The following is an 11026-nucleotide window of genomic DNA, read 5'->3' as shown; positions in this document are numbered from 1 at the left end:
GGTTGGGAATTATTTGGAATAACAGTCATTGCTTCTTTGCCGACGGGGTGGAGAGGCACATCTTTCTGTTTATTTCTGTTTCTTGGTTTGCTGATAAAGGATGAACCGGAGGCCTGTTCCCGGAAATGCTCAAAAGTAGGAACAGACAGACAGAACGGTTCTGTCGCCTGGAGATGGGCAAAAGACAGCAGTTCAGGACAAAAACACTAAATGAAATGTTCACCCGGCACCGAGCGTGAAAAATCCCGAGAAAAGGACAGAATGAAATAGATTTCAGTGGATGCCTACCCGCATGTGAGGCTGTGGATGCGCGGACATATCTTTGGTGTTCTGCACAAAAAATGCCATTTGCAACGAACAGTATTACCTGGCGAGAATATGGAAGGAGCAAGCAGGAAAGACTGTCTTCGTCTGCTTGTTGGCAAGCAAATGTGTAGCAGCTTCCCTGGTGGTCCAGTGGTTAGGCTTCGGCGCTTTCACCGCTGCGGCCCGGGTTCGATTCCCGGTCAGGGATCATTGTATTTCCGGCCGTTTGAATTGCTAGGCTATTCCTGAACAAATTTAGAGCTCACTGCACTCTTGCTGCCCCAACCATCAGCAGCGCATCATTCGTTGTCGTGAGACAGCACACACTTCAATGCCATCCGTTTCAAACTCAGCAGTAAATGGGGAGATCTCGCTCGACAAGTGCTGATTGACACCGTAAATGTTGCCAATCATGGATTACTTTAGCCTTCCGTGAACATTTTTGCGGCACATCACTCTAGCTTACCATCTGTCAATGCATTGCCAGTGTGGAAATATTCAGCATTTTAAACTTAGCAACGTCTGCAAGACTGGAATCAGTGAATGCCTGGTCCATGGCCCCTGATAACTTATCCCGAGCATTCATTTTGCCTGGGCCCCTCCTATATTGAACATTGGCTCACTGTGTGTCTATGTTTAGCGTTCACAGGCAATTTACAAGCTCTGAATTTCCCAGCAGTGAATTCATGGAGAGATTGATCTAACCGACATTCAACATCAGTATTGTTAAGTCTCCACTTGATTCGCGACACTTATCTCTCTTCAGCATAGCACTGCTATGGACTGAACCTGTTAGAATTTCACCTTGCCTCGGGGTCAGTGCGGCTATGTGCGACTTCGGCCGGTCTCCCTTTCACAGCCCATCAGTGTCGAGAATAGAACGGGGTATTTTACTGACATTTTATGTTCTCAAACAGTTATAAACTCTACAGTATATTTCACTGTGTCTTCAAGACGGTGAGATCGAGCCTATTGTGCAAGCTTTGTTTCTTTATGAACATTTCAGCAGAACATTAAATCAACATGTGGAACTAGAATTGCTGATTGACACTGTACGTTTGCCAACATTTAACTGCAGTGTGAAAACAATCACCATTATAATTAGGCTTCCATTACGTTCTTGCACGTCATCACCCTAAGTAACCTAGTTGATCACAGCACAGATATCAGTTAATTCATTGCCAGTGCGAAATAATAGACAATTTGAACTTAGCAACGTGTACAAGACCACTGCCTGGATCGTGGGCAGTGATAACGGAACATGAGCATTAAGATTTTCGGTATCATTATAATTTACATTGACACAACCTGAGCTCTGAGATGTGTTTGGGACACATTGCCCCGAAACGAGGACATAGTGGGTGGGGCAATTCCTTCCGGGGTCAGGTTTTCTTTCAGAAAGGTGTGAGAAAACTTTGCTTCGTTCACTGTCAGACCGAAATAGTTCAGTTGGGAAGGCGTTTGATTGAAGATCCAGAAGGTTCATGGCTCAATCCCGTGTTTCAGCAATTTTTGGTTATTTCGCGTTCCCTTCATTCTAAGGGTAGTGGCTGATTTTATATCGGGACTGTGGGCTGTTCAGCGGTTGCGTGATAATAATTTTCAACATGAATTGTTTTTAGATTTAGCGCTCTTTTTCTGTTACGTTCTATTTACACTCTGCGCAGTGTTGTAGATGAACAGTGAACAATGTTTAAGCGATGTGATGTGTTCAATGTTTATGCAGTAAATCTGTCATCCAGTGTGAGTTAGAAACACAATCCCCGCAGACAGAGCTTTCACGCAACGTTAACACAATTTGTGGCCGGTTAGCTCAGTTGGTTAGAGCGTGGTGCTAATAACGCCAAGGTCGCGGGTTCGATCCCCGTACGGGCCTTTCCAGTGTTTTTCATAATTTTTATTCGGTTTTTAGTCACGTTGAAAATCAAATCTTTATAATGAAACAAATCCACACAGAATCCCAAGGGTTGGGAATTATTTGGAATAACAGTCATTGCTTCTTTGCCGACGGGGTGGAGAGGCACATCTTTCTGTTTATTTCTGTTTCTTGGTTTGCTGATAAAGGATGAACCGGAGGCCTGTTCCCGTAAATGCTCAAAAGTAGGAACAGACAGACAGAACGGTTCTGTCGCCTGGAGATGGGCAAAAGACAGCAGTTCAGGACAAAAACACTAAATGAAATGTTCACCCGGCACCGAGAGTGAAAAATCCCGAGAAAAGGACAGAATGAAATAGATTTCAGTGGATGCCTACCCGCACGGGATGCTGTGGATGCGCGGACATATCTTTGGTGTTCTCCACAAAAAATGCCATTTGCAACGAACAGTTTTCCCTGGCGAGAATTTGGAAGGAGCAAGCAGGAAAGACTGTCTTGGTCTGCTTGTTGGCAAGCAAATGTGTAGCAGCTTCCCTGGTGGTCCAGTGGTTAGGCTTCGGCGCTTTCACCGCTGCGGCCCGGGTTCGATTCCCGGTCAGGGATCATTGTATTTCCGGCCGTTTGAATTGCTAGGCTGTTCCTGAACAAATTTACAGCTCACTGCACTCTTGCTGCCCCAACCATCAGCAGTGCATCATTCGTTGTCGTGATACAGCACACACTTCAGTGCCTTCCGTTTCAAAGTCAGCAGCAAATGAGGAGATCTCGCTCAACAAGTGCTGATTGACACCGTAAATGTTGCCAATCATGGATTACTTTAGCCTTCCGTGAACATTTTTGCGGCACATCACTCTAGCTTACCATCTGTCAATGCATTGCCAGTGTGGAAATATTCAGCATTTTAAACTTAGCAACGTCTGCAAGACTGGAATCAATGAATGCCTGGTCCATGGCCCCTGATAACTTATCCCGAGCATTCATTTTGCCTGGGCCCCTCCTATATTGAACATTGGCTCACTGTGTGTCTATGTTTAGCGTTCACAGGCAATTTACAAGCTCTGAATTTCCCAGCAGTGAATTCATGGAGAGATTGATCTAACCGACATTCAACATCAGTATTGTTAAGTCTCCACTTGATTCGCGACACTTATCTCTCTTCAGCATAGCACTGCTATGGACTGAACCTGTTAGAATTTCACCTTGCCTCGGGGTCAGTGCGGCTATGTGCGACTTCGGCCGGTCTCCCTTTCACAGCCCATCAGTGTCGAGAATAGAACGGGGTATTTTACTGACATTTTATGTTCTCAAACAGTTATAAACTCTACAGTATATTTCACTGTGTCTTCAAGACGGTGAGATCGAGCCTATTGTGCAAGCTTTGTTTCTTTATGAACATTTCAGCAGAACATTAAATCAACATGTGGAACTAGAATTGCTGATTGACACTGTACGTTTGCCAACATTTAACTGCAGTGTGAAAACAATCACCATTATAATTAGGCTTCCATTACGTTCTTGCACGACATCACCCTAAGTAACCTAGTTGATCACAGCACAGATATCAGTTAATTCATTTCCGGTGCGAAATAATAGACAATTTGAACTTAGCAACGTGTACAAGACCACTGCCTGGATCGTGGGCAGTGATAACGGAACATGAGCATTAAGATTTTCGGTATCATTATAATTTACATTGACACAACCTGAGCTCTGAGATGTGTTTGGGACACATTGCCCCGAAACGAGGACATAGTGGGTGGGGCAATTCCTTCCGGGGTCAGGTTTTCTTTCAGAAAGGTGTGAGAAAACTTTGCTTCGTTCACTGTCAGACCGAAATAGTTCAGTTGGGAAGGCGTTTGATTGAAGATCCAGATGGTTCATGGCTCAATCCCGTGTTTCAGCAATTTTTGGTTATTTCGCGTTCCCTTCATTCTAAGGGTAGTGGCTGATTTTATATCGGGACAGTGGGCTGTTCAGCGGTTGCGTGATAATAATTTTCAACATGAATTGTTTTTAGATTTAGCGCTCTTTTTCTGTTACGTTCTATTTACACTCTGCGCAGTGTTGTAGATGAACAGTGAACAATGTTTAAGCGATGTGATGTGTTCAATGTTTATGCAGTAAATCTGTCATCCAGTGTGAGTTGGAAACACAATCCCCGCAGACTGAGCTTTCACGCAACGTTAACACAATTTGTGGCCGGTTAGCTCAGTTGGTTAGAGCGTGGTGCTAATAACGCCAAGGTCGCGGGTTCGATCCCCGTACGGGCCTTTCCAGTTTTTTTCATAATTTTTATTCGGTTTTTAGTCACGTTGAAAATCAAATCTTTATAATGAAACAAATCCACACAGAATCCCAAGGGTTGGGAATTATTTGGAATAACAGTCATTGCTTCTTTGCCGACGGGGTGGAGAGGCACATCTTTCTGTTTATTTCTGTTTCTTGGTTTGCTGATAAAGGATGAACCGGAGGCCTGTTCCCGGAAATGCTCAAAAGTCGGAACAGACAGACAGAACGGTTCTGTCGCCTGGAGATGGGCAAAAGACAGCAGTTCAGGACAAAAACACTAAATGAAATGTTCACCCGGCACCGAGAGTGAAAAATCCCGAGAAAAGGACAGAATGAAATAGATTTCAGTGGATGCCTACCCGCACGTGATGCTGTGGATGCGCGGACAGATCTTTGGTGTTCTGCACAAAAAATGCCATTTGCAACGAACAGTTTTACCTGGCGAGAATATGGAAGGAGCAAGCAGGAAAGACTGTCTTCGTCTGCTTGTTGGCAAGCAAATGTGTAGCAGCTTCCCTGGTGGTCCAGTGGTTAGGCTTCGGCGCTTTCACCGCTGCGGCCCGGTTCGATTCCCGGTCAGGGATCATTGTATTTCCGGCCGTTTGAATTGCTAGGCTGTTCCTGAACAAATTTACAGCTCACTGCTCTCTTGCTGCCCCAACCATCAGCAGCGCATCATTCGTTGTCGTGAGACAGCACACACTTCAGTGCCATCCGTTTCAAACTCAGCAGTAAATGGGGAGATCTCGCTCAACAAGTGCTGATTGACACCGTAAATGTTGCCAATCATGGATTACTTTAGCCTTCCGTGAACATTTTTGCGGCACATCACTCTAGCTTACCATCTGTCAATGCATTGCCAGTGTGGAAATATTCAGAATTTTAAACTTAGCAACGTCTGCAAGACTGGAATCAGTGAATGCCTGGTCCATGGCCCCTGATAACTTATCCCGAGCATTCATTTTGCCTGGGCCCCTCCTATATTGAACATTGGCTCACTGTGTGTCTATGTTTAGCGTTCACAGGCAATTTACAAGCTCTGAATTTCCCAGCAGTGAATTCATGGAGAGATTGATCTAACCGACATTCAACATCAGTATTGTTAAGTCTCCACTTGATTCGCGACACTTATCTCTCTTCAGCATAGCACTGCTATGGACTGAACCTGTTAGAATTTCACCTTGCCTCGGGGTCAGTGCGGCTATGTGCGACTTCGGCCGGTCTCCCTTTCACAGCCCATCAGTGTCGAGAATAGAACGGGGTATTTTACTGACATTTTATGTTCTCAAACAGTTATAAACTCTACAGTATATTTCACTGTGTCTTCAAGACGGTGAGATCGAGCCTATTGTGCAAGCTTTGTTTCTTTATGAACATTTCAGCAGAACATTAAATCAACATGTGGAACTAGAATTGCTGATTGACACTGTACGTTTGCCAACATTTAACTGCAGTGTGAAAACAATCACCATTATAATTAGGCTTCCATTACGTTCTTGCACGTCATCACCCTAAGTAACCTAGTTGATCACAGCACAGATATCAGTTAATTCATTGCCAGTGCGAAATAATAGACAATTTGAACTTAGCAACGTGTACAAGACCACTGCCTGGATCGTGGGCAGTGATAACGGAACATGAGCATTAAGATTTTCGGTATCATTATAATTTACATTGACACAACCTGAGCTCTGAGATGTGTTTGGGACACATTGCCCCGAAACGAGGACATAGTGGGTGGGGCAATTCCTTCCGGGGTCAGGTTTTCTTTCAGAAAGGTGTGAGAAAACTTTGCTTCGTTCACTGTCAGACCGAAATAGTTCAGTTGGGAAGGCGTTTGATTGAAGATCCAGATGGTTCATGGCTCAATCCCGTGTTTCAGCAATTTTTGGTTATTTCGCGTTCCCTTCATTCTAAGGGTAGTGGCTGATTTTATATCGGGACAGTGGGCTGTTCAGCGGTTGCGTGATAATAATTTTCAACATGAATTGTTTTTAGATTTAGCGCTCTTTTTCTGTTACGTTCTATTTACACTTTGCGCAGTGTTGTAGATGAACAGTGAACAATGTTTAAGCGATGTGATGTGTTCAATGTTTATGCAGTAAATCTGTCATCCAGTGTGAGTTGGAAACACAATCCCCGCAGACTGAGCTTTCACGCAACGTTAACACAATTTGTGGCCGGTTAGCTCAGTTGGTTAGAGCGTGGTGCTAATAACGCCAAGGTCGCGGGTTCGATCACCGTACGGGCCTTTCCAGTTTTTTTCATAATTTTTATTCGGTTTTTAGTCACGTTGAAAATCAAATCTTTATAATGAAACAAATCCACACAGAATCCCAAGGGTTGGGAATTATTTGGAATAACAGTCATTGCTTCTTTGCCGACGGGGTGGAGAGGCACATCTTTCTGTTTATTTCTGTTTCTTGGTTTGCTGATAAAGGATGAACCGGAGGCCTGTTCCCGGAAATGCTCAAAAGTAGGAACAGACAGACAGAACGGTTCTGTCGCCTGGAGATGGGCAAAAGACAGCAGTTCAGGACAAAAACACTAAATGAAATGTTCACCCGGCACCGAGCGTGAAAAATCCCGAGAAAAGGACAGAATGAAATAGATTTCAGTGGATGCCTACCCGCATGTGAGGCTGTGGATGCGCGGACATATCTTTGGTGTTCTGCACAAAAAATGCCATTTGCAACGAACAGTATTACCTGGCGAGAATATGGAAGGAGCAAGCAGGAAAGACTGTCTTCGTCTGCTTGTTGGCAAGCAAATGTGTAGCAGCTTCCCTGGTGGTCCAGTGGTTAGGCTTCGGCGCTTTCACCGCTGCGGCCCGGGTTCGATTCCCGGTCAGGGATCATTGTATTTCCGGCCGTTTGAATTGCTAGGCTATTCCTGAACAAATTTAGAGCTCACTGCACTCTTGCTGCCCCAACCATCAGCAGCGCATCATTCGTTGTCGTGAGACAGCACACACTTCAATGCCATCCGTTTCAAACTCAGCAGTAAATGGGGAGATCTCGCTCGACAAGTGCTGATTGACACCGTAAATGTTGCCAATCATGGATTACTTTAGCCTTCCGTGAACATTTTTGCGGCACATCACTCTAGCTTACCATCTGTCAATGCATTGCCAGTGTGGAAATATTCAGCATTTTAAACTTAGCAACGTCTGCAAGACTGGAATCAGTGAATGCCTGGTCCATGGCCCCTGATAACTTATCCCGAGCATTCATTTTGCCTGGGCCCCTCCTATATTGAACATTGGCTCACTGTGTGTCTATGTTTAGCGTTCACAGGCAATTTACAAGCTCTGAATTTCCCAGCAGTGAATTCATGGAGAGATTGATCTAACCGACATTCAACATCAGTATTGTTAAGTCTCCACTTGATTCGCGACACTTATCTCTCTTCAGCATAGCACTGCTATGGACTGAACCTGTTAGAATTTCACCTTGCCTCGGGGTCAGTGCGGCTATGTGCGACTTCGGCCGGTCTCCCTTTCACAGCCCATCAGTGTCGAGAATAGAACGGGGTATTTTACTGACATTTTATGTTCTCAAACAGTTATAAACTCTACAGTATATTTCACTGTGTCTTCAAGACGGTGAGATCGAGCCTATTGTGCAAGCTTTGTTTCTTTATGAACATTTCAGCAGAACATTAAATCAACATGTGGAACTAGAATTGCTGATTGACACTGTACGTTTGCCAACATTTAACTGCAGTGTGAAAACAATCACCATTATAATTAGGCTTCCATTACGTTCTTGCACGTCATCACCCTAAGTAACCTAGTTGATCACAGCACAGATATCAGTTAATTCATTGCCAGTGCGAAATAATAGACAATTTGAACTTAGCAACGTGTACAAGACCACTGCCTGGATCGTGGGCAGTGATAACGGAACATGAGCATTAAGATTTTCGGTATCATTATAATTTACATTGACACAACCTGAGCTCTGAGATGTGTTTGGGACACATTGCCCCGAAACGAGGACATAGTGGGTGGGGCAATTCCTTCCGGGGTCAGGTTTTCTTTCAGAAAGGTGTGAGAAAACTTTGCTTCGTTCACTGTCAGACCGAAATAGTTCAGTTGGGAAGGCGTTTGATTGAAGATCCAGAAGGTTCATGGCTCAATCCCGTGTTTCAGCAATTTTTGGTTATTTCGCGTTCCCTTCATTCTAAGGGTAGTGGCTGATTTTATATCGGGACTGTGGGCTGTTCAGCGGTTGCGTGATAATAATTTTCAACATGAATTGTTTTTAGATTTAGCGCTCTTTTTCTGTTACGTTCTATTTACACTCTGCGCAGTGTTGTAGATGAACAGTGAACAATGTTTAAGCGATGTGATGTGTTCAATGTTTATGCAGTAAATCTGTCATCCAGTGTGAGTTAGAAACACAATCCCCGCAGACAGAGCTTTCACGCAACGTTAACACAATTTGTGGCCGGTTAGCTCAGTTGGTTAGAGCGTGGTGCTAATAACGCCAAGGTCGCGGGTTCGATCCCCGTACGGGCCTTTCCAGTGTTTTTCATAATTTTTATTCGGTTTTTAGTCACGTTGAAAATCAAATCTTTATAATGAAACAAATCCACACAGAATCCCAAGGGTTGGGAATTATTTGGAATAACAGTCATTGCTTCTTTGCCGACGGGGTGGAGAGGCACATCTTTCTGTTTATTTCTGTTTCTTGGTTTGCTGATAAAGGATGAACCGGAGGCCTGTTCCCGTAAATGCTCAAAAGTAGGAACAGACAGACAGAACGGTTCTGTCGCCTGGAGATGGGCAAAAGACAGCAGTTCAGGACAAAAACACTAAATGAAATGTTCACCCGGCACCGAGAGTGAAAAATCCCGAGAAAAGGACAGAATGAAATAGATTTCAGTGGATGCCTACCCGCACGGGATGCTGTGGATGCGCGGACATATCTTTGGTGTTCTCCACAAAAAATGCCATTTGCAACGAACAGTTTTCCCTGGCGAGAATTTGGAAGGAGCAAGCAGGAAAGACTGTCTTGGTCTGCTTGTTGGCAAGCAAATGTGTAGCAGCTTCCCTGGTGGTCCAGTGGTTAGGCTTCGGCGCTTTCACCGCTGCGGCCCGGGTTCGATTCCCGGTCAGGGATCATTGTATTTCCGGCCGTTTGAATTGCTAGGCTGTTCCTGAACAAATTTACAGCTCACTGCACTCTTGCTGCCCCAACCATCAGCAGTGCATCATTCGTTGTCGTGATACAGCACACACTTCAGTGCCTTCCGTTTCAAAGTCAGCAGCAAATGAGGAGATCTCGCTCAACAAGTGCTGATTGACACCGTAAATGTTGCCAATCATGGATTACTTTAGCCTTCCGTGAACATTTTTGCGGCACATCACTCTAGCTTACCATCTGTCAATGCATTGCCAGTGTGGAAATATTCAGCATTTTAAACTTAGCAACGTCTGCAAGACTGGAATCAATGAATGCCTGGTCCATGGCCCCTGATAACTTATCCCGAGCATTCATTTTGCCTGGGCCCCTCCTATATTGAACATTGGCTCACTGTGTGTCTATGTTTAGCGTTCACAGGCAATTTACAAGCTCTGAATTTCCCAGCAGTGAATTCATGGAGAGATTGATCTAACCGACATTCAACATCAGTATTGTTAAGTCTCCACTTGATTCGCGACACTTATCTCTCTTCAGCATAGCACTGCTATGGACTGAACCTGTTAGAATTTCACCTTGCCTCGGGGTCAGTGCGGCTATGTGCGACTTCGGCCGGTCTCCCTTTCACAGCCCATCAGTGTCGAGAATAGAACGGGGTATTTTACTGACATTTTATGTTCTCAAACAGTTATAAACTCTACAGTATATTTCACTGTGTCTTCAAGACGGTGAGATCGAGCCTATTGTGCAAGCTTTGTTTCTTTATGAACATTTCAGCAGAACATTAAATCAACATGTGGAACTAGAATTGCTGATTGACACTGTACGTTTGCCAACATTTAACTGCAGTGTGAAAACAATCACCATTATAATTAGGCTTCCATTACGTTCTTGCACGACATCACCCTAAGTAACCTAGTTGATCACAGCACAGATATCAGTTAATTCATTTCCGGTGCGAAATAATAGACAATTTGAACTTAGCAACGTGTACAAGACCACTGCCTGGATCGTGGGCAGTGATAACGGAACATGAGCATTAAGATTTTCGGTATCATTATAATTTACATTGACACAACCTGAGCTCTGAGATGTGTTTGGGACACATTGCCCCGAAACGAGGACATAGTGGGTGGGGCAATTCCTTCCGGGGTCAGGTTTTCTTTCAGAAAGGTGTGAGAAAACTTTGCTTCGTTCACTGTCAGACCGAAATAGTTCAGTTGGGAAGGCGTTTGATTGAAGATCCAGATGGTTCATGGCTCAATCCCGTGTTTCAGCAATTTTTGGTTATTTCGCGTTCCCTTCATTCTAAGGGTAGTGGCTGATTTTATATCGGGACAGTGGGCTGTTCAGCGGTTGCGTGATAATAATTTTCAACATGAATTGTTTTTAGATTTAGCGCTCTTTT

General features: G+C 44.3%; 8 non-coding genes across 8 annotated transcripts; all 8 read left to right on the top strand.

The window, feature by feature from the left end:
• The first annotated feature begins 442 nt into the window (after positions 1-442).
• Positions 443-514, top strand: trnae-uuc (transfer RNA glutamic acid (anticodon UUC)). Its single transcript has one exon. It is a non-coding gene; the product is annotated as a tRNA-Glu (tRNA).
• A 1594-nt stretch (positions 515-2108) lies between these two features.
• Positions 2109-2182, top strand: trnai-aau (transfer RNA isoleucine (anticodon AAU)). Its single transcript has one exon. It is a non-coding gene; the product is annotated as a tRNA-Ile (tRNA).
• A 531-nt stretch (positions 2183-2713) lies between these two features.
• On the top strand, positions 2714-2785 carry trnae-uuc (transfer RNA glutamic acid (anticodon UUC)). Its single transcript has one exon. It is a non-coding gene; the product is annotated as a tRNA-Glu (tRNA).
• A 1594-nt stretch (positions 2786-4379) lies between these two features.
• Positions 4380-4453, top strand: trnai-aau (transfer RNA isoleucine (anticodon AAU)). Its single transcript has one exon. It is a non-coding gene; the product is annotated as a tRNA-Ile (tRNA).
• A 2196-nt stretch (positions 4454-6649) lies between these two features.
• Positions 6650-6723, top strand: trnai-aau (transfer RNA isoleucine (anticodon AAU)). Its single transcript has one exon. It is a non-coding gene; the product is annotated as a tRNA-Ile (tRNA).
• Positions 6724-7254: 531 nt separating this feature from the next.
• Positions 7255-7326, top strand: trnae-uuc (transfer RNA glutamic acid (anticodon UUC)). The gene has a single exon. It is a non-coding gene; the product is annotated as a tRNA-Glu (tRNA).
• Positions 7327-8920: 1594 nt separating this feature from the next.
• On the top strand, positions 8921-8994 carry trnai-aau (transfer RNA isoleucine (anticodon AAU)). The gene has a single exon. It is a non-coding gene; the product is annotated as a tRNA-Ile (tRNA).
• A 531-nt stretch (positions 8995-9525) lies between these two features.
• On the top strand, positions 9526-9597 carry trnae-uuc (transfer RNA glutamic acid (anticodon UUC)). The gene has a single exon. It is a non-coding gene; the product is annotated as a tRNA-Glu (tRNA).
• The last annotated feature ends 1429 nt before the right edge of the window (positions 9598-11026 follow it).

Source organism: Pristiophorus japonicus, unplaced genomic scaffold (genome assembly GCF_044704955.1).
Source record: "Pristiophorus japonicus isolate sPriJap1 unplaced genomic scaffold, sPriJap1.hap1 HAP1_SCAFFOLD_634, whole genome shotgun sequence".
NCBI lineage: Eukaryota > Metazoa > Chordata > Chondrichthyes > Pristiophoridae > Pristiophorus > Pristiophorus japonicus.
The sequence above is the reverse complement of the archived record's forward strand: the minus strand, read 5'-3'. Positions and strand labels throughout refer to the sequence as shown.